Source organism: Notolepis coatsorum (assembly GCF_963971535.1).
Source record: "Notolepis coatsorum genome assembly, chromosome: 10".
NCBI lineage: Eukaryota > Metazoa > Chordata > Actinopteri > Aulopiformes > Paralepididae > Notolepis > Notolepis coatsorum.
This window is the reverse complement of record NC_140174.1, coordinates 103,230,573-103,250,440: the sequence shown is the minus strand read 5'-3', so window position 1 is coordinate 103,250,440 and position 19,868 is coordinate 103,230,573. Positions and strand designations below refer to the sequence as shown.

The following is a 19,868-nucleotide window of genomic DNA, read 5'->3' as shown; positions in this document are numbered from 1 at the left end:
AGCTGCGAAGGGGAGAGCCCTATTAAAACCAACCAGCAGGATTAGCGTAAAGGATGAGTCTCCTCATACCTCCACTGCGGTCCACATTGAAGAGAGAGCTGTAGTTTATATACACCCACAGTTTCTCACAGTCTTGTGCCTTGCACACAAAGTAAGGGGAACATCAGCCTCAACCTTTAATCTCTTGTCATAGTCTTTGTGTGTGTTTCTGTGTGTGTTTCCACACCCAATTAAAATTACCCATATACATGACATACATGCATGCATACATTGCATGGAGAACAATGTGTTTTGTTGTTTTGTTATTGTTTTGTCTACGTTCATCTACATTCAAATATGTACCAGGTGCATTCTCAGAGGGTTATCTATCTATCTATCTATCTATCTATCTATCGATCGATCGATCGATCGATCGATCGATCTATCTATCTATCTATCTATCTATCTATCTATCTATCTATCTATCTATCTATCTATCTATCTATCTATCTATCTATCTATCTATCTATCTATCTAATCTATCTATCTATCTATCTATCTATCTATCTATCTATCTATCTATCTATCTATCTATCTATCTATCTATCTATCTGTCTGTCTGTCTGTCTGTCTGTCTGTCTGTCTGTCTGTCTGTCTGTCTGTCTGTCTGTCTGTCTGTCTGTCTGTCTGTCTGTCTGTCTGTCTGTCTGTCTGTCTGTCTGTCTGTCTGTCTGTCTGTCTGTCTGTCTGTCTGTCTGTCTGTCTGTCTGTCTGTCTGTCTGTCTGTCTGTCTGTCTGTCTGTCTGTCTGTCTGTCTGTCTGTCTGTCTGTCTGTCTGTCTGTCTGTCTGTCTGTCTGTCTGTCTGTCTGTCTGTCTGTCTGTCTGTCTGTCTGTCTGTCTGTCTGTCTGTCTGTCTGTCAGTCTGTCTGTCTGTCTGTCTGTCTGTCCTGTCTGTCTGTCTATCTATCTATCTATCTCTCTGTCTGTCTGTCTGTCTGTCTGTCTGTCTGTCTGTCTGTCTGTCTGGTCTGTCTGTCTGTCTGTCTGTCGGTCGGGTCGGTCGGTCGGTCGGTGGGTGGGTGGGTGGGTCTGTCTGTCTGTCTGTCTGTCTGTCTGTCTGTCTGTCTGTCTGTCTGTCTGTCTGTCTGTCTGTCTGTCTGTCTGTCTGTCTGTCTGTCTGTCTGTCTGTCTGTCTGTCTGTCTGTCTGTCTGTCTGTCTGTCTGTCTGTCTGTCTGTCTGTCTGTCTGTCTGTCTGTCTGTCTGTCTGTCTGTCTGTTCTGTCTGTCTGTCTGTCTGTCTGTCTGTCTGTCTGTCTGTCTGTCTGTCTGTCTGTCTGTCTGTCTGTCTGTCTGTCTGTCTGTCTGTCTGTCTGTCTGTCTGTCTGTCTGTCCTGTCTGTCTGTCTGTCTGTGTCTGTCTGTCTGTCTGTCTGTCTGTCTGTCTGTCTATTGATCGATCAATCTGATGCAAGTAAAATATCTCCTCAAATATGGGTAGAGTAATATATTTTATCTATTTGTCCATCCGTCCCTCCCTCACTCAATCAATCAATCAATCAATCAATCAATCAAACAAATCAATCACTCACTCACTCACTCACTCACTCACTCACTCACTCACTCACTCACTCACTCACCCAAGTTTCAAGTTTCTTTAATAGTTGTCATACAGAAGTACAGAATACTTTCATACAAAATGCTTCTTACTGTTACGCTCCAGAGACTGTGCTAGACAAGATAGTATCAAATAACATAGTATAGCATGTAAATTAGAAGTAGAAAATGAGGTCACAGTGTTCAGTATAGACATATGTACAATGTTCGATGCAGAATAGACGTAACTGAGTTACCATATAATATACAATACTATGCAGTGTACTAATGCAGTGGTCCCCAAAGTCGGGGTCGCGACCCAAAGGTGGGCCGCGAGCAGCCACGGGTGGGCCGCGAGACGATTAAAAAAATAATAATAATAAAAAAAAAAAAAAAAAAAAAAAAATTTATTTTTTATTTTTTTTGTCAGGCCACTGAACTTAGAAGCAGGCCAGGACAGTGTTTCTAGTTGTATTCTAAAATTCTATTCTATTGTATTCTAAAATGTGACTATATGGTTTTATATTAACTTAATAAATACCGGTAAACAAAAACGAAAAATCTACTTATTTCAACGAACATTTCAAACTAAATAACAGATTATGCACATAAAACGCTGAAAACAACCGAAGCAACAATAGTATTTTAATGAGGCTATTATTATTATCATTATTATTTTGCAACAAGTTAGCCCTCTCATAAATAGCACATATAAATGAATAACTAACTTGAACTAACTTAATAGGATTGAAGTGATATTTGGCTTAAAAAATCGGTCGCCTGGCAAAAAAAAAAAAAAAAAAAAGCCTGACGATGTCGGTCGCCTGGCAAAAAAAAAAAAAAAAAAAAGCCTGACGATGTGCATTGGGCCGCGGCTCTCTGACGCCTTATTTTCTGGGCCCCGGCCTGAAAAGTTTGGGAACCCCTGTACTAATGTACAATATTATATAGTGCAAAGCAGAAATGGGATGAGGTACAATTTAGGTACAATTTACAGTAAGGTGTACGAGTTGTAGTGCAATCCTTCATCAATAAATATAAAGTGTGGGGAGTGGGTGCTACAGTGTGTTTGTTTAAAGTGAGTGTGTGCTATAAAGTGTGGGGAGTGGGTGCTACAGTGTGTTTGTTTAAAGTATGTGTGTGCTATGTGCGTTTGATGGTTGTTGTTGTGTAGTGTTCATTGTTCGTTAAGCAGCCTGATGGCCTGGGGATAGAAGCTTCTTCTGAGTCTTTCTGTGCTCGCCTTGAAACTCCGGTATCGCTTGCCTGACCGCAGCAGTTCAAAGAGGCAGTTGTTCGGGTGACTGGAGTCTTTAATGATTCTCTTAGCCTTGCCCCTGCACCGCTTGTTGTAAATGTTCTGGAGGGTGGGGAGCCCCCCTCCGATTGTGCGTTCGGCTGAACGTGTCACTCTTTGTAGTCTGCTTCGGTCTTGTGCAGTGCTATTCCCAAACCAAGAGGTGATGTTGCCCACCCACCCACCCACCCACTCACTCACTCACTCACTCACTCACTCACTCACTCACTCACTCACTCACTCACTCACTCACTCACTCACTCACTCACTCACTCACTCACTCACTCACTCACTCACTCACTCACTCACTCACTCACTCACTCACTCACTCACTCACTCACTCACTCACTCACTCACTCACTCACTCACTCACTCACTCACTCACTCACTCACTCACTCACTCACTCACTCACTCACTCACTCACTCACTCACTCACTCACTCACTCACTCACTCACTCACTCACTCACTCACTCACTCACTCACTCACTCACTCACTCACTCACTCACTCACTCACTCACTCACTCACTCACTCACTCACTCACTCACTCACTCACTCACTCACTCACTCACTCACTCACTCACTCACTCACTCACTCACTCACTCACTCACTCACTCACTCACTCACTCACTCACTCACTCACTCACTCACTCACTCACTCACTCACTCACTCACTCACTCACTCACTCACTCACTCACTCACTCACTCACTCACTCACTCACTCACTCACTCACTCACTCACTCACTCACTCACTCACTCACTCACTCACTCACTCACTCACTCACTCACTCACTCACTCACTCACTCACTCACTCACTCACTCACTCACTCACTCACTCACTCACTCACTCACTCACTCACTCACTCACTCACTCACTCACTCACTCACTCACTCACTCACTCACTCACTCACTCACTCACTCACTCACTCACTCACTCACTCACTCACTCACTCACTCACTCACTCACTCACTCACTCACTCACTCACTCACTCACTCACTCACTCACTCACTCACTCACTCACTCACTCACTCACTCACTCACTCACTCACTCACTCACTCACTCACTCACTCACTCACTCACTCACTCACTCACTCACTCACTCACTCACTCATTCAATCACTCACTCACTCACTCACTCACTCACTCACTCACTCACTCACTCACTCACTCACTCACTCATAATTGCACACATAATTGATGTAAAATGCTTCAGGGCAGGTAAACGCCAGTGTTGACTATTGTGGCACTGAGAGCTGGTGGGCCGGGTTAATTATCCTTAGTAAGAGTTACATATATTTCCTGAATCAGGCTGGGTTAATTGAAATCTCTCCAGCATGTCTGCGTTAAGTGGCTGTCCAATCTCGCTCCTTCTCTCTATCAGCCATGATGAGCTGCTGTAATCAAGAGGCGCCTCTCGCTCTTAAAGCTTTTTCCATTTTGGTAAGTTGCTTATTGGCTCGTCCATCCACTCTCTCCTCGCATTATAGAACTATGTGTTTGTTGAAAACCTTCATCGTAATGCACTTGGAAAATCAATTATCATTCTGTAGCACAATATATTGCATATTTCCCCTCCCGTCTCCATTGCTTATCCTCCTCCTCCTCCTCCTCCTCCTCCTCCTCCTCCTCCTCCTCCTCCTCCTCCTCCTCCCCCTCTTCCTCCTCCTCCTCCTCCTCCTCCTCCTCCTCCTCCTCATCTCATCTCCTCTCCTGTCCTCCCCTCCCCCTCCTGTCTTGTGTGAGTATGTCAGAGCCATCACAAGGGCTTTGTGTCTTGTGTTCGCCTCAGGACATCTTTTTGGTTTGAGCACCGAATTCAATCTCGGCTCTCCAATCAGAGCTAGTAAAAATCTGTCTGTAGCTGCAGCCACAGCCGCGCTCGGTCAGATAAATCTTTGTAGCTCATCCCTCTCCTATTTTCCGTTCACCCTGGACCCCCCAGTGGCCCACATTAGAGCCTGCAGATGGCCAGTAGAGATTTAGGGACTACAATCCATCAATGTTATGTAGCCTGGCCCGCTCCCCTCCAGCTGGCCCCTGCTGCCCCCCTTCAGGCCCACCTCCAGCCAGGTTTGGCCCACTTTAGGAAACATTGCCTGTGTCTCGGCCTCCCCACGCCCGAGGCCAGTGTCGGCTCTCCTTTTGATGCCAATTCTAATCAAACCCCCCCCCCCCTCCAAGCTGGATTGTCCTTTCCCCCCTTTTAGTCAGGGCTAATTGTTGGCTTGGCAGTGTTGGCTTGTGGCATAAGGGGGAGGATATGGGTTTACTCCGATGATGTTTCTCTTTTCAGTGGGTCTGATACTAACAGGACTCTGAGAGTGTTCTCCTCTGGTGTGGAGCGCTGATCTGCGAGTGTCAGGGCTCCGGTTCAGCTGACGGCGGCAAGGAGGCGCTTGAGGTTTTCTTTGTTTTCCTTTCTTAGCGAAGAAAGGAATGTGTTATTATTGGAGTAAAGCAGGTAAACGTTAAAGCCGTTTCCTCCGCGGTGTCGCTTTCAGATACAGACCGCACGCTTTTGAACACAAGGCTCTTTACACTCGGGAGGTAAACATTAGGCCTCATTGTGAACTTTCTGTTTATCTGCCTGCCGTGCTGCATTTAACTTCGCCATGTCCTAGAAGATACATCCAGCTAACGGAAAACTAGACCAACAACAGTGGTTCACATACATGGGCTGTAATTGGGCGGCCCGCCAGGGTAGATTAATACCCGCCCAGAATTCCAAAGACATACCGTTGTCATTTCACAATGCAGACCTGCAGACCTGTTGACCTCCACTTTTGGAAGCTGTGATATCTAGCTATTCTTCGTTGCCCTGTGACAACTCCTCTCGCGAGTTACACTGTTTCTATGTGCGGTGAGAACTCTGCTTGTGCCACTCCCACCAACAGCCATACGAGCGACGGGTCCAATGCGTCTAACGTGCTTTGCATCCTCGCCATCCCTGTATGCCCAGGTCACGGTAAAAACCTAAACTAACGCCTTGTCTCCTCATAAAGACATGTGTCTTTGTCCCCTCCCCTTTGTAAACGCCATTTTATGGTGTGTCCCCCTCCCCCTCTGTATATAAGTGGCCCCTGAATGGGGGGTCGGTCTTCTTCTCCCCGGTGACAAAGCTACTGACCTGGGTGGGAGCCACTCAGCCATATCTCTAACTATATTGTAATGTATTTGATCTCTCTGGCTAAAAAATCGTATTAACCGGATCCAGTTGACTGAGTAAGTTATTCATTATCTACAACACTGCTAACGTTAACTAAGCTGGTCCCAGAACAGTAAAACTAACCCTGGAGCCGCAAACGATGGTTGGTTTGTGTAAAGTCAACTCTTGCTTTTCACTCCAAAGGACATAAGGAAACAACTCCAAGTTCCAACTCCAAGTCAATTTTTATTTTCAACTTTTCAACAGTTTCAGTTGCAGTTGATTCTTGACTGGTTGGTTCTTCATATAGGTTGAACACCTTCGAAAACAAAGAAAAAGGTTTTAACAATGCAATAAACATAAACAATAAACAACAATAACCATCTTTTCAAACCAATAAGTTCTTTTTAAACATGGTTGATTTTAAACATTAAATATATATTTTAAATAATCAAACGTCTTTTAACGATAGTGTTTACACAATGAATGCCAAAATGTAAAGTATTAAATTACCTTATAAAGTCGACATTTTAACACAGTCTTAAATTAACTCATAAAGTCGACATTTTAACCCAATTATTAAAGTCATTTTCAATTAATCATTTCTGAATTGTAACCTTTAATAAATGATTCAAGTTAGTAAACATTTGATTCAAGTCAAGTAAACATTTGGTATTTTAAATTGAATAAGTGAAGAAATATAGCTAAATTTGTTGTCGACCTTTTTAGTAGTCTTTCAAATTCTTAAATCATTTTAACATTTCTAACTTGGTCTTAATTTGTAAAGAGATACTTTTAAACATACATGAAAACCAACTCTCAAGCAAGTGAATGTGTAGACTGAAACAGTTGGAGCTACTAAACACACAATTGAATTAGCCTGATTTTAACCACATTTAAGCAGAAGTATAAATAAACAGTAGAATAAGTAGAACATAACCGACCATTGGCGTCTTTGGGGGTAGAGCTCCTTGGGTCGACCTTCAGCTTGCTTTGTTTGTTTGTTCTGTGAGTGTCTCCACCACCAGCCTTTAACAGCTGTTCAATCAGCCAACGGCAGCCATCTTGCAGCTGATGCACTCTAGGAGATGTAGTTGGTAGTTGTCTGAGGTGTCTTGACATGCTCCACTCATGAGTTTTAACTCAACACCTCCCACTTGAGCTCCTGGGTTCTTAACCACAGAGGTCACTCAAGTCCTTCACGCCTCTGTTGTTCTTCAGTAGGAAGTAGAATGACCAGCCGTCTGACATCTCGATGCAGAATTGTGGCCGGGATTTTGGTTTTTTCACTGTTTGATTTTGTGGGCTTTCCTTTGTCATTTGCTTTCGTGATGGGGACAGGATAGCTGGGAAAGGTCCTCATCAGCACATCTCTTACGATGCCTTTGCGGTCAGCGTTGACACTGACTACTCTAGCCAGCTTGTACTGTCCTCTCAGGGCATTTTGGTCAGCCAACCAGACCACATCTCCAACAGCAACATTTCGCTCTTTGGTGTGCCATTTGTTCCTTATGAACAAATTAGGACCGGCCAATTGGCTCCATTTCTTCCAGAACTTGCTGACTTCTGCCTGAATATTCTGAAGTCTTTTGTATGGGTAGCCATCAAACTGAAAGTCTCCAGGGTCACCTTTAGGATGGGCATGTCCTAAAAGCAGAGAGTTTGGAGTGATGTACTCTATGCAGTCTTCCCTGCTTTGAGTTCTTGCATCGATGGGTCTCTCATTAGCAAGGTTGGCTGCCATGAAGAGAAACGTTTGGAATTCTCCCCATGTGAAAACACCTTCTCCACCAAGGTTGCTTAAGGCCCGCTTCACTATTCTGACAGCTGCCTCTGCTGCACCGTTCCTGTGGGGAGAGTCTGCGGGGTGGATCTTCCACGACCATTCTGTGCCATGTTTGGCAGCTCTTCCTTCAAGTTCAGGCCTGTTCAGTTGGTCAAGGAATTTGTAAAGCTTTTCCAGAGCAGGCTTGGCTCCCACAAAGTTAGAGCCAGGGTCTGACCAGAGTTTCCTGGGGTGTCCTCTCAGCAAAGTGAACCTTTGATAGGCGAGCAGGAATCCTTCGGATGACTGGTCACTCACCACTTCAGTGTGCATGGCTCGGGAAGCCATGCAGCAGAAGACGATTCCCCATACTTTGAGTCTGGTCCTCTTTTTGACCTCATCTTTCACTTCATAGGGGCCGAACAGGTCCATGGTGGTGAATTCAAAGGGTGCAGCTGGGCCTGTTCGCTATGGAGGCAGGTCAGCCATGATTTGTTGACACTGTTTTACATTGTTCTTTCTGCAAACGACACAGCTGTCAACCACCCTCTTGGCAAGTCTCCGGCCTTTTATCACCCAAGCCTTTTTCCTCATGCGAAGAAGGGTTCCTGCTACTCCCTCATGGTTTGCTTTGTGGGATTCTTGTGCCAGCAATGTAGACACCCACGATTCAAAAGGTAAGACTGGCACTGCAGTCTTCACTTCATTGAACATCTGGATTCTGCCTCCACAAAGTATGAGTCCAGAGTTCACGTCTTTGTACACTGCCAATCTGCTTAGAGTCATCTCTGGGAAGGCTATAGCTTCTTGAGCAGCGAGGAAAAGGTCTTCAGATGCGTTGTCAAGTTATTTTACAGTCAACCCAGCTTGTTTGGGTGATGCCTCCCACTTTGACTGCCCTGGCACCTGGCACTTCCTCTCTAGCCACTGCTTGACAGCTCGATAGACCCAGGCGATGACTCTCACCAGTTTGGACAGGTTGCTGAATCTTCTTATTTCCACAAGATCTTTGACCCAGCCAGTGGGCTTCCTTCTTAGAAGAGTTGGCATTTCCTTTTGACTTTCCTGTGTGGTCAGAGGGTCGTCTTCCTGCGGACTGATTTTAGCTTGAGCTCGTGTGATTGCAGCTGAAAATGCCTTCCTTTGGAGTGTGTTTACGCTCTCCCTGGCCTGGGCAGCTATCTCTCCAGCTGATTTAATGGGCCACTCCTCCACTGGCCACTTCAGGAAATCTGGTCCATTTTGCCAGGTGGAATCCTCTTTTAAATCTTCAGGAGTGCCTCCTCTTGTAATGATGTCAGCTATGTTCAGACCTCCACGGATCCACCACCAGTCCTGCACTGGTGCAGTCTTTTGGATTTCACCCACTCTGTTGGCAAAGAAGCTTTGGTACCCATAACTGTCTCTCTGGATTGCCCCAAGGACCGTCTGACTGTCCAGCAGATGGAACCATTTCTCGATCTTCATTCGAGCATGCTTTTCCACATACTTCCTGATTCTGGCTGCGAAGACTGCTCCACAGATCTCAGCTTTTACAGCTTCTCCCTTTTGATCCAGAGGTGTCAGTTTGGCTTTTGATTCCACAAACCGAACTTCAATGCCATGACATGTTTCCCACCTTAAGTACATCACAGCTCCAAAGGTTTTGTCACTTCCATCAGAGAATGTGATGCCCCAAGGGTTTCCTTTCCAGTCAGCTGGTGTGAGGCTTCTGTAGAATTTCACATGTACATATTCTTCAAAAAGCTGTATGGCTTCTTCTCTGATGCTTTCCGAGAGTGGTTTGTCCCAGGTTTCTTGGGTCAGCTTGCCACCTCCTCCCTCTTGGAATGCCTTTCTGACAAGAATTGCTCCCTTCTGCTTGACCGGTGCTACTAGGCCAATTGGGTCGTACAGCCCGGCTACTTGGCTTAAGAGAGCCCTTCTAGTCAGTGGGTTTGGTGTTTCGGTTCTCACCTCTTCTTTGAGGAGATCTTTGCCAACTCTCATTTTCTTCTTTCTTTTGGAAAAGTTAACTGAGGTCAACATGTAGAGCTCGTCTTCGTCCACTTGGTAGCCGATGCCTAGGGCTTTGTTGTCTTCTTCCCTCATTTGATTTGGGAGAATGAAGGTTTTCCCTTGTTCCTCTTTTAGGACTTCCTTCTCTGTTCCTTTCCTCCCACTTTGCCCTGACCGGACCCATGGTTTGAGGAAGAAGCCTCCAGCTCCCAAAATCTCTTCAACTTTTGCAGTGATTTTGTCGAGTTGATCCAGGTTATTGTGGGAGGTCAAGAGGTCATCCACATAACTGTCCTCTTCAATGACTCTGCGTTCATCTTCCAAGTGAACAAAGCTGGGCAGGCTCGCCGTTTCTCTCATAGCCAACTGAGCGATGCAACCAGTAGGTTTGTCCCCGATGTTGACTCTGGTGATTGCATATTCACTGATCTCCTCTTCTGGGATGTCTCTCCAGAGGAATCTGTGTAGATGCATCTCACGCTGCTCCAGCCACACAGAGTTGTACATCTTCTTTATGTCTCCTAGAGCTGCATGCACACCTTCTCTGAACCGTAGCAGTACAGCTCTAATAGGGTTGAGTACATCTGGTCCCTTAAGAAGGATGTCATTCATGCTCACGCCTTTGTATTTCTGGCTGCTGTTCCACTGAATGGGGGTTTGGCGCCACCAGGTGGCTCACATACCACACTGGTCCAGTCCACTTGTCAATGATGTCATCGGTGAGTTTTATGGCTGCTCCTCGTTCGACCATTTCCTGGATTTGGGTTGTGTATGCGACTTTCCAGTCTGGTTCTTTGCTCAGTTGTTTTTCCATCCTTAAGAAGCAGGCCTGGACTGCACTTTTGTTGTAGGGGAGAGAGACAGGATCTACGGTCCAAGGATATTTTGCATCCCAGTGTGGAGATGGGGTGTGAGCATCCTCCTCTTTGTAGGTGAGGCCTCCTTTAATGATTTCATACTCCCTCTCCTCTGCCAGGGTCATTTCTTTTCCTCCTGGTGGACAGTTTCCACATCGACATCCTCCACATCTTGGTTCACATGCAGCTCCGATGCTGTCCCAGTGCCACCACTCAAGGAACTCACGGTTACTGGCAACTGTGAATGTCTCTTGATATTTGACTGCTGCTGTTCTCATGGAGCGAGCAAAGTGAGTTCTTGATGCATATGCTTCCACGTCCACCTCTTCATGCAGATCAGGATGTTTTCAAGTTTCAAGTTTCTTTAATAGTTGTCATACAGAAGTACAGAATACTTTCATACAAAATGCTTCTTACTGTTACGCTCCAGAGACTGTGCTAGACAAGATAGTATCAAATAACATAGTATAGCATGTAATTTAGAAGAAGAAAATGAGGTCACAGTGTTCGGTATAGACATATGTACAATGTTCTGAGTTACCATATAATATACAATACTATGCAGTGTACTAATGTACAGTACTATATAGTGCAAAGCAGAAATGGGATGAGGTACAGTTTAGGTACAATTTACAGTAAGGTGTACGAGTTGTAGTGCAATCCTTCATCAATAAATATAAAGTGTGGGGAGTGGGTGCTACAGTGTGTTTGTTTAAAGTGGGTGTGTGCTATAAAGTGTGTGGAGTGGGTGCTACAGTGTGTCTGTTTAAAGTGAGTGTGTGCGTGTGGATGTGTGTGCTATGTGCGTTTGGTGGTTGTTGTTGTGTAGTGTTCATTGTTCGTTTAGCAGTCTGATGGCCTGGGGATAGAAGCTTCTTCTGAGTCTTTCTGTGCTCGCCTTGAGACTCCGGTATCGCTTGCCTGACCGCAGCAGTTCAAAGAGGCAGTTGTTCGGGTGACTGGAGTCTTTAATGATTCTCTTAGCCTTGCCCTTGCAACGCTTGTTGTAAATGTTCTGGAGGGTGGGGAGCCCCCCTCCAATTGTGCGTTCGGCTGAACGTGTCACTCTTTGTAGTCTGCTTCGGTCTTGTGCAGTGCTATTCCCAAACCAGGAGGTGATGTTGCCAGTCAAGATGCTCTCTATTGTACATGAGTAGAAGTTCTTAAGGATCTTCTGACTGACTTGGAACTTCCTTAGGCGCCTGAGGAAGTAGAGGCGTTGTCTTGCCTTCTTCACAACACTGTCAATGTGTGTGGTCCATGTCAAGTCCTCGGATATGTAGGCTCCGAGGTACTTAAAGCTGTTGACTCTCTCAACCGATGCCCCGTCGATGCTGAGGGGGCTGTAGTCCTTGACCCCCGACCTCCTGAAGTCCACAATCATCTCCTTTGTTTTGCTGACGTTCAGGGAGAGGCTGTTTTCCTGGCACCATCCCGCCAGGACCTTGACCTCTTCCAGGTAGGCCCTCTCGTCGTTGGCAGAGATCAGGCCCACCACCACTGTGTCGTCAGCAAATTTGATGATTGTATTGCTACTCCGCTGAGCCACACAGTCGTGTGTGTACAGGGAGTAGAGGAGGGGACTCAGAACACAGCCCTCTGCCCACCGTCTTCCCCAGTGGACTCTCCCATAAGACGAGGTCTCCAACTACTTTTACTCTTTGGGGAGTGAGTCTTCCCTCTCGGTGGCTTATGAGTAGTTCAACCTCTTCTGGCCTTTCCAGCTCTTCAAGCTTGACCTCCGGGAAAAACCTTTGCAACCTCTCTGGTTGAATCACTTGATGGACCTTGGCGATTTCATCTAGGCCGTAGCAGACTAGTTTGTGGGCTCTTTCAGTGCCTGTAGGAGTCTTCACTCTAACTTTGAGGAGGTATCTCTGAGTGTCCACCTTCATGGCCATTCCTCCAACCCCATGCACAATCAATGTTATCTTCTCTCTTCTCAACCAAAGTCTTTCAGCAGCCTTATGGGTGATGTAGTTTGTATCTGACGCTAGGTCAATCAATGTCCCAATTTTCTGACCAGCGTTTGCAGTGACTTTCATCAGCATCATGATGACAGGAAGCTCGGCGAGACCATTTCTTCACAGTAGTTCAGACTGGCCGGAGGTTTTGAGTGCCACTGTAGTTTTGTTAGTAAAAGCCCTTCTGCCTCGATCTGCCATTTCAGAGGAGAGTTCAGACAAGAACGACTCTTGTTCCTCTGTGAGTTTGCCTTTGTTTCCGTCTCTTCCACCTCTTCCTTCTTCCCATCGAGGCATGAATTCTCCTTTTGGGCAGAGGATATAGTGGTGGTCTGCGGCATTTCCTCCCTTCTTACAGTCTGCATTTCTGCATAGGAATGTCTCTCTGCAGTATGCAGTTCCGTCATGGCATCCGAGACATTTCCTGCATGCTCCCAGCTTCTTCAAGGCAGCCGTCTTCTCCGAAAGCTTCAGTCCCTTGAATTTCCGGCAAAAGAACAGTTTGTGGTTATGTCCACTGTCGCCACAGACAACACATACGTCAAGCTCTAGTCTCTTTGTGTTCTTTGTCGAGGCAAACTTTCTTTCATTCTTTTTGTCCGGGCGATCTGGCTTGTCAGTCTTCTCCACAATTCTTAGTTGATCAAGCCTCTCCAGTACGTCTTCCTGGTTCTTCAAATATTTCAAGAGCATGTCAAAATGGTTCTCTGCTGTGACATTGCTGCTGGGATCTACCATGAACATCAACCAGTCTCTTTTGATAAAGTCAGGTAACTTGCTTTCAATTGATTTGATCACAAGTGCGTTGTTTATGGCCCCAGAGTTGCCCAATTCAGTGAGATCTGACAGAGCCTTCTCCACAGTTTGTATAAGGTCGATGACCTTTCTTGGCTGGTTTCCTTTTACATATGGTATCCTGTCGAGCTCTTCAAGGATTTCCACAGTGATGCTTGATTTATTTCCATGCCTGTTCTCTAAGACTCTGAAAATGTCTCTGGCTGTAGTGTAGGTAGAATGTCTGAGTTCTTTGGAGATTTTCTCCTCCACGCTGTCCAAGAGCTGGATCTTTTTAACTTCAGGGGATCCGGATGGCTCTCCCTGCCTTTGCAGGCTTTCCCTATCTTTTCTCCATCTGTGATATTCTCTCTTATTTCCAGAGAAGGTAGGTAGGGTGGTTGGCTTTATCCTCACCAACGGTGTCATCGGATGGTGTGGTGCAACTCCTGTGCCTTGCTCAGCATTCCTCAGGCTGCGTGCAGATGTAAACTGAGGTTTCCTCATCTTCAGCCTGAGAAGGGTGTCTTCTAGCTTCTTGAGCCTCGCATTCAGTTCATCTCTGGATTCGTTCGGTATCCATTTCTCCCACGTGGACATTATAGAGATGGCCTTGTCTCCCATCTCGTCTGAGAGCGTTAGGTGCTGTTCATAGCACTCTAAGGATTCAGTCCTCACTGGCACAGTTCCTGCTGCTTCACTTACTTTCTCAGCTCTATCAATAGCTGTTTCCAGCTCATGTTTTCCATATTTGGACCACAGGATTAGCTGCACAATGTCTTTGATCTCTGCCATCTTTGTTTCGGCTTCTTTTGAAGTATGTTTGAGGTCGTCCTCTTGCTTCTCGTCAAGCCCTTTCTCTTCATCCTCAGGTTCTACTTCAGCCTCCAGCCCAAACCTGAATTCATCATTTGCCTCAAGCACGGCTCTATAACAGAGTGAGAGTGTGCTGAACTCATCCATCAGCTCGGATCGCAGCATGGTGTCTGCTCCTCTGGCAATGTGGTTGGCTTGTTTGGTGAAGCGGCGTTTTGCTGTGGTCCTCTCCTTCTTTAGTTCTTTGACCTCCGCCATATCTTCCTCCATCTTTATCCTTCCGTGTCAGCAGTATTGGGTCGAAGCAGTTTTATCCTCGTCCTCCACTGCTAGCACTTGGTTTTCAACTGTAAAGTCAACTCTTGCTTTCCACTCCAAAGGACATAAGGAAACAACTCCAAGTTCCAACTCCAAGTCAATTTTTATTTTCAACTTTTCAACAGTTTCAGTTGCAGTTGATTCTTGACTGGTTGGTTCTTCATATAGGTTGAAAACCTTCGAAAACAAAGAAAAAGGTTTTAACAATGCAATAAACATAAACAATAAACAACAATAACCATATTTTCAAACCAATAAGTTATTTTTAAACATGGTTGATTTTAAACATTAAATATATATTTTAAATAATCAAACGTCTTTTAACGATAGTGTTTACACAATGAATGCCAAAATGTAAAGTATTAAATTACCTTATAAAGTCGACATTTTAACACAGTCTTAAATTAACTCATAAAGTCGACATTTTAAACCAATTATTAAAGTCATTTTCAATTAATTATTTCTGAATTGTAACCTTTAATAAATGATTCAAGTTAGTAAACATTTGATTCAAGTCAAGTAAACATTTGGTATTTTAAATTGAATAAGTGAAGAAATATAGCTAAACTTTAAGCTTGTAGATCAGCTCTGATTGAACAAGGCATTTTAAACCTTTAAACATGAGTTGTCGACCTTTTTAGTAGTCTTTCAAATTCTTAAATCATTTTAACATTTCTAACTTGGTCTTAATTTGTAAAGAGATACTTTTAAACATAAATGAAATCCAACTCTCAAGCAAGTGAATGTGTAGACTGAAACAGTTGGAGCTACTAAACACACAATTAGCCTGATTTTAACCACATTTAAGCAGAAGTATAAATAAACAGTAGAATAAGTAGAACATAACCGACCATTGGCGTCTTTGGGGGTAGAGCTCCTTGGGTCGACCTTCAGCTTGCTTTGTTTGTTTGTTCTGTGAGTGTCTCCACCACCAGCCTTTAACAGCTGTTCAATCAGCCAACGGCAGCCATCTTGCAGCTGATGCACTCTGGGAGATGTAGTTGGTAGTTGTCTGAGGTGTCTTGACATGCTCCACTCATGAGTTTTAACTCAACAGTTTGCTCTCCAGCTCCCAACAGTGAGGAACAGAAGGGGGTGAGCCCGAGACTCTCTCTCTCTCTCTCTCTCTCTCTCTCTCTCTCTCTCTCTCTCTCTCTCTCTCTCTCTCTCTCTCTCTCTCTCTCTCTCTCTCTCTCTCTCTCTCTCACTCTCTCTCTCTCCACACCACCCACCACCGCCAGTAAACTCTTGCGGGAAACACTGAACAAATTATCTTTGTTATGAAGTCTATGACTAAGTCCTGATGTTCTACAACTGTTATTTTTCAACTGGCAGTGAGTTTGCTTGTTACAGTATCCGCTGGGATCTGAAACCACAAAAAAAAAAACATTTGGGGAGTGGGGACATTTGTTTATTTTCCTCCCCGCCGCGATGTGACGCGTCTGTCCGCTCTACGTGCGCCTATTTCTTGGATTGATAACCGCGCGGCGCACCGCTTGGAGAACGACACAGCGTCCGCGGCGCTCCCTGCTCTAAAATAAATGGCCTCCTTCCTACTCCAGGGCCGTCTGATAGACACGGAGGGAGATTGGTTCTGTTGAATAAGAGATGAATCTCGCCGGGTGACACCAGGCCACCGCGACCTCTGAAATATCATTATCTGTGGGGGGAAGGGAGGTTAACTTTTCTAATATAGCCCCGAATACAAGACAGAGGCGGAGCCGCCGGTGAACGTGATACTGTTTTATTATCCGCTTCTCGCGGAAAACAGGTGTGAATTCTTACCCGCCGCGGCAAGACACAGCGGTATCTCAGACGCAGTGCACAAATACTACCCCTAATGACATCATCTGTTTTCCACAAGTATGATGTGCAGCCGCGAGGGTAATTGCAATGTTTCAGTTTGTGATTACACCAATAGAGAGAGAGAGAGGGAGAGAGAGAGAGAAAGAGAGAGAGGAGAGAGAGGAAGAGAGAGAGAGAGAGAGAGAGAGAGAGAGAGAGAGAGAGAGAGAGAGAGAGAGAGAGAGAGAGTTAGGGCTAGAGAGAGAGAGAGATAGGGCTAGAGAGAGAGAGAGGGCGACTGAGAGGGAGAGAGGGAGAGAGAGAGAGAGAGAGAGAGAGAGAGAGAGAGGGCGAGAGAGATAGGGCTAGAGAGAGAGAGAGATAGGGCTAGAGAGAGAGAGAGATAGGGCTAGAGAGAGAGAGAGGGCGAGAGAGAGAGGGAGGGAGAGAGAGAGAGAGAGAGAGAGAGAGAGAGAGAAGAGAGAGAGAGAGAGAGAGAGAGAGAGAGAGAGAGGCTTAATCTCACACTTCCAATAGGAGCCTCATGCAGCACAGACCGCATAGGAACTGGAGTCTGTGCCAGATCCTTGAGTCGGCCTCGTTTGGGGGTGGATACTACACGGTATTTACTGTACACTCCCCTCGACCAGTGTTCTCGTCAATAAACTGCAAGACATCTCATTCACGCCCCGTCGATAGCGCCAAGGACACCCCGTCTGCTCACCGGACATTTCCTGCGGGCTAATTATCCCTTTTATTTCATTAAAGTTTAAAGAATGAAGACGTCCGTGTAACTCAAAGTACTGTGAGTTCCCCGGGCGTGCAATAGGAAGGACAATCCGTTGAATGAAATCAACCCGGTAATTGTACTCACCTGGCGTGGGGATAATACAAATTGATTGAATAGTGCATCATCTGCAACCATATACCTGATTTCATTCATATTTCACTCAAGGTCTGAGTCAGGCTGAATCAATAATTCAGTAAGAATGGATATGGACAGGAGTGTCTCCTGTGGCTTACTGCTGCCTGGAGAAACAGAGAAGACAGATGATATTGAATAACACCTTCACTGTACGCGTCTAACACCGTATAGCCATGAACTCTATATATCCAGGAAGTGTGACGCAAACGTTGTATTATTCATTGATCACTTAATGATTTGCAGCAGTAGGATCAGTCTTTGATCAGGTGGTGAGTCATCACACACACTACATCATTTGTGAGTCATCACACACACTATCACACACACTACATCATTTGTGAGTTATCACACACACTATCACACACACTACATCATTTGTGAGTCATCACACACACTATCACACACACTACATCATTTGTGAGTCATCACACACACTATCACACACACTACATAATTTGTGAGTCATCACACACACTATCACACACACTACATCATTTGTGAGTCATCACACACACTATCACACACACTACATCATTTGTGAGTCATCACACACACTACATCATGAAACTAGCGTATAATTACCTGCAGCGCTTATAGCTAATTATCTGATATTATAGCATATAGACATGTGTGATGTGTTCTTTTGATTGATCTGTCCGTTGCTCGAGGCTGAGTAAGTGAACACGTTTAGTAATGGCCAGGTGGTATAGCATGACGGTAAACCTTATGGCCACAAGGTACCTTGTAAGTACACACGACTCGCTGATGTCTGCCAACTCGTCCGTGGGGTCAAAAGGCAACGAGAGGTCCCCCTGTTTGTTGGCATTTCCTTGGGGACAGTGGGAACCCATTATTGGCTCAAAATACAGCCCACTGGAGCGCGGAGCATTGTGGGGATGTGCTATGGCTATGGGGACCTCAATGTCACATGACCAAGAGGAGGGTCAAGACTAAGAGAAGGATGGAGACAGACATGAATTGGCTAAGGATGTCAGTTTCCCTTATTCTGATCACCACTCAAGTCACCAATTGTGTGTTTTATTCCCATTTGATTTTCCTCATTATGCAAAGGATTTTATTATAGCATTTGTAAAATGTTATTTATCCTCTCCCAAAGGCACTCCAATTAGAGATGTAACAGTATGAAAATGTCATATCACGATTACAGTGACTAAAATGTGCAAATAGAATTAGCAGCACTATGCACTTTTTGTTTGCATAGATTATTATTATTATGCATTTGGTAGCGTCTGTGTGTGTGGTGTGTGTGTGTGTGTGTGTGTGTGTGTGTGTGTGTGTGTGTGTGTGTGTGTGTGTGTGTGTGTCTGTGTGTGTGTGTGTGTCTGTGTGTGTGTGTGTCTGTGTGTGTGCGTGCGTGCGTGCGTGTGTGTGTGCGTGTGTGAATCCACACAATATCTCGCAAACTATAGGGCCGATTAGCCTGTGCGTTGGCGCAGAATGTTGCTGAGGCACAAGCATTTGTGAATATGTTTCACATCAGGCAACAGGAAGTATTTTTGGGCAATACATTTCCAGCACACTCTATTGACTTTCATGTAGTCCTTCTGTGAGAGTTTATGGTACACCTTTTTACCACCAGGCAGTGGGTGACAAATATGGCTTTTGCTTGGCATTCACAGGGGCCAGCACAACTGCCAGACCTGGCAACAGCTTGGGGCAATGATTATCATTTAGAAAATTACAATATAAATTAGACATTTTGGGAGTTGGGAGTTTTGTGATGTGAATAGCGAGCGTTGTCATAGGCCGGCGTTGTCATAGGCCGCCCTCTTGGCTTAGCCTCACCCACCAGCGTCCCCTGGTTTCGAGTAACCAGCTAGTGTTACTCAATAGCATTTTGCAGACTTCTGGTTTCTGTTTTTAATTGTGGACTACCTAACGTAAACGCAAGCGTTTTTTAAATTGGAAACAGCTTGTGTATGCTAAAGACGCATCAATCTCAATGAAAACCACAAACTGCAAGAAAGCACTTGTTATTATTGTTGTTGGTGTTGTTACATTATTATTATTATTATTATTATTATTATTATTATCATCATTATTATTCTCTCACCCACGCACACACACACACACACACACACACACACACACACACACACACACACACACACACACACACACACACACTGTTCTCAATGGGCTGTTTCGGTGCCTGTAATGAGCAAACCTTCTAGCAGTGGTGTACCGTTGAACAAAATTCTAATCTAACTTTCAGACTAATGTTGTAGATCAAATATGACTTAAGATACAGCAATAGCATAGCAATTTTCGCTTTTGGGAAAGGAGGCGCTGGTCAACCCCATCTGATAAAAACGTGCAAGTCATCTGTCATGATGGCATTCAAACTAAGTTTTTCTGTGTTTTAAGCCAGAATGCTGTGAACTGTTTGTGTGTTAGTGTGTTCATGTATCTGTGAATTTGTTTGTCCGCAGATAATCTCACATACTACTGGGCCAATCAGCCAATATTTGTTGTGCTTGCTGTCAGGTCATACTTGGATTATTGTTTTAATGATGGTATAGAAATCCACAATTGTATTGTATTTGGTCAGGATGTTATTGTCTTGTATTCCATGCTGGAAATAAGTGTTGTCACTTGTACATGTCATCCCTTGGATTTGTT

General features: G+C 44.9%; 1 protein-coding gene across 1 annotated transcript in view; it reads left to right on the top strand.

Moving 5' to 3' along the window:
- Positions 1-19,868, top strand: part of LOC311235315 (GDNF family receptor alpha-2-like) — a 257,806-nt gene that overhangs the window by 97,419 nt on the left and 140,519 nt on the right. The gene's annotated exons all lie outside the window — the stretch shown is intronic.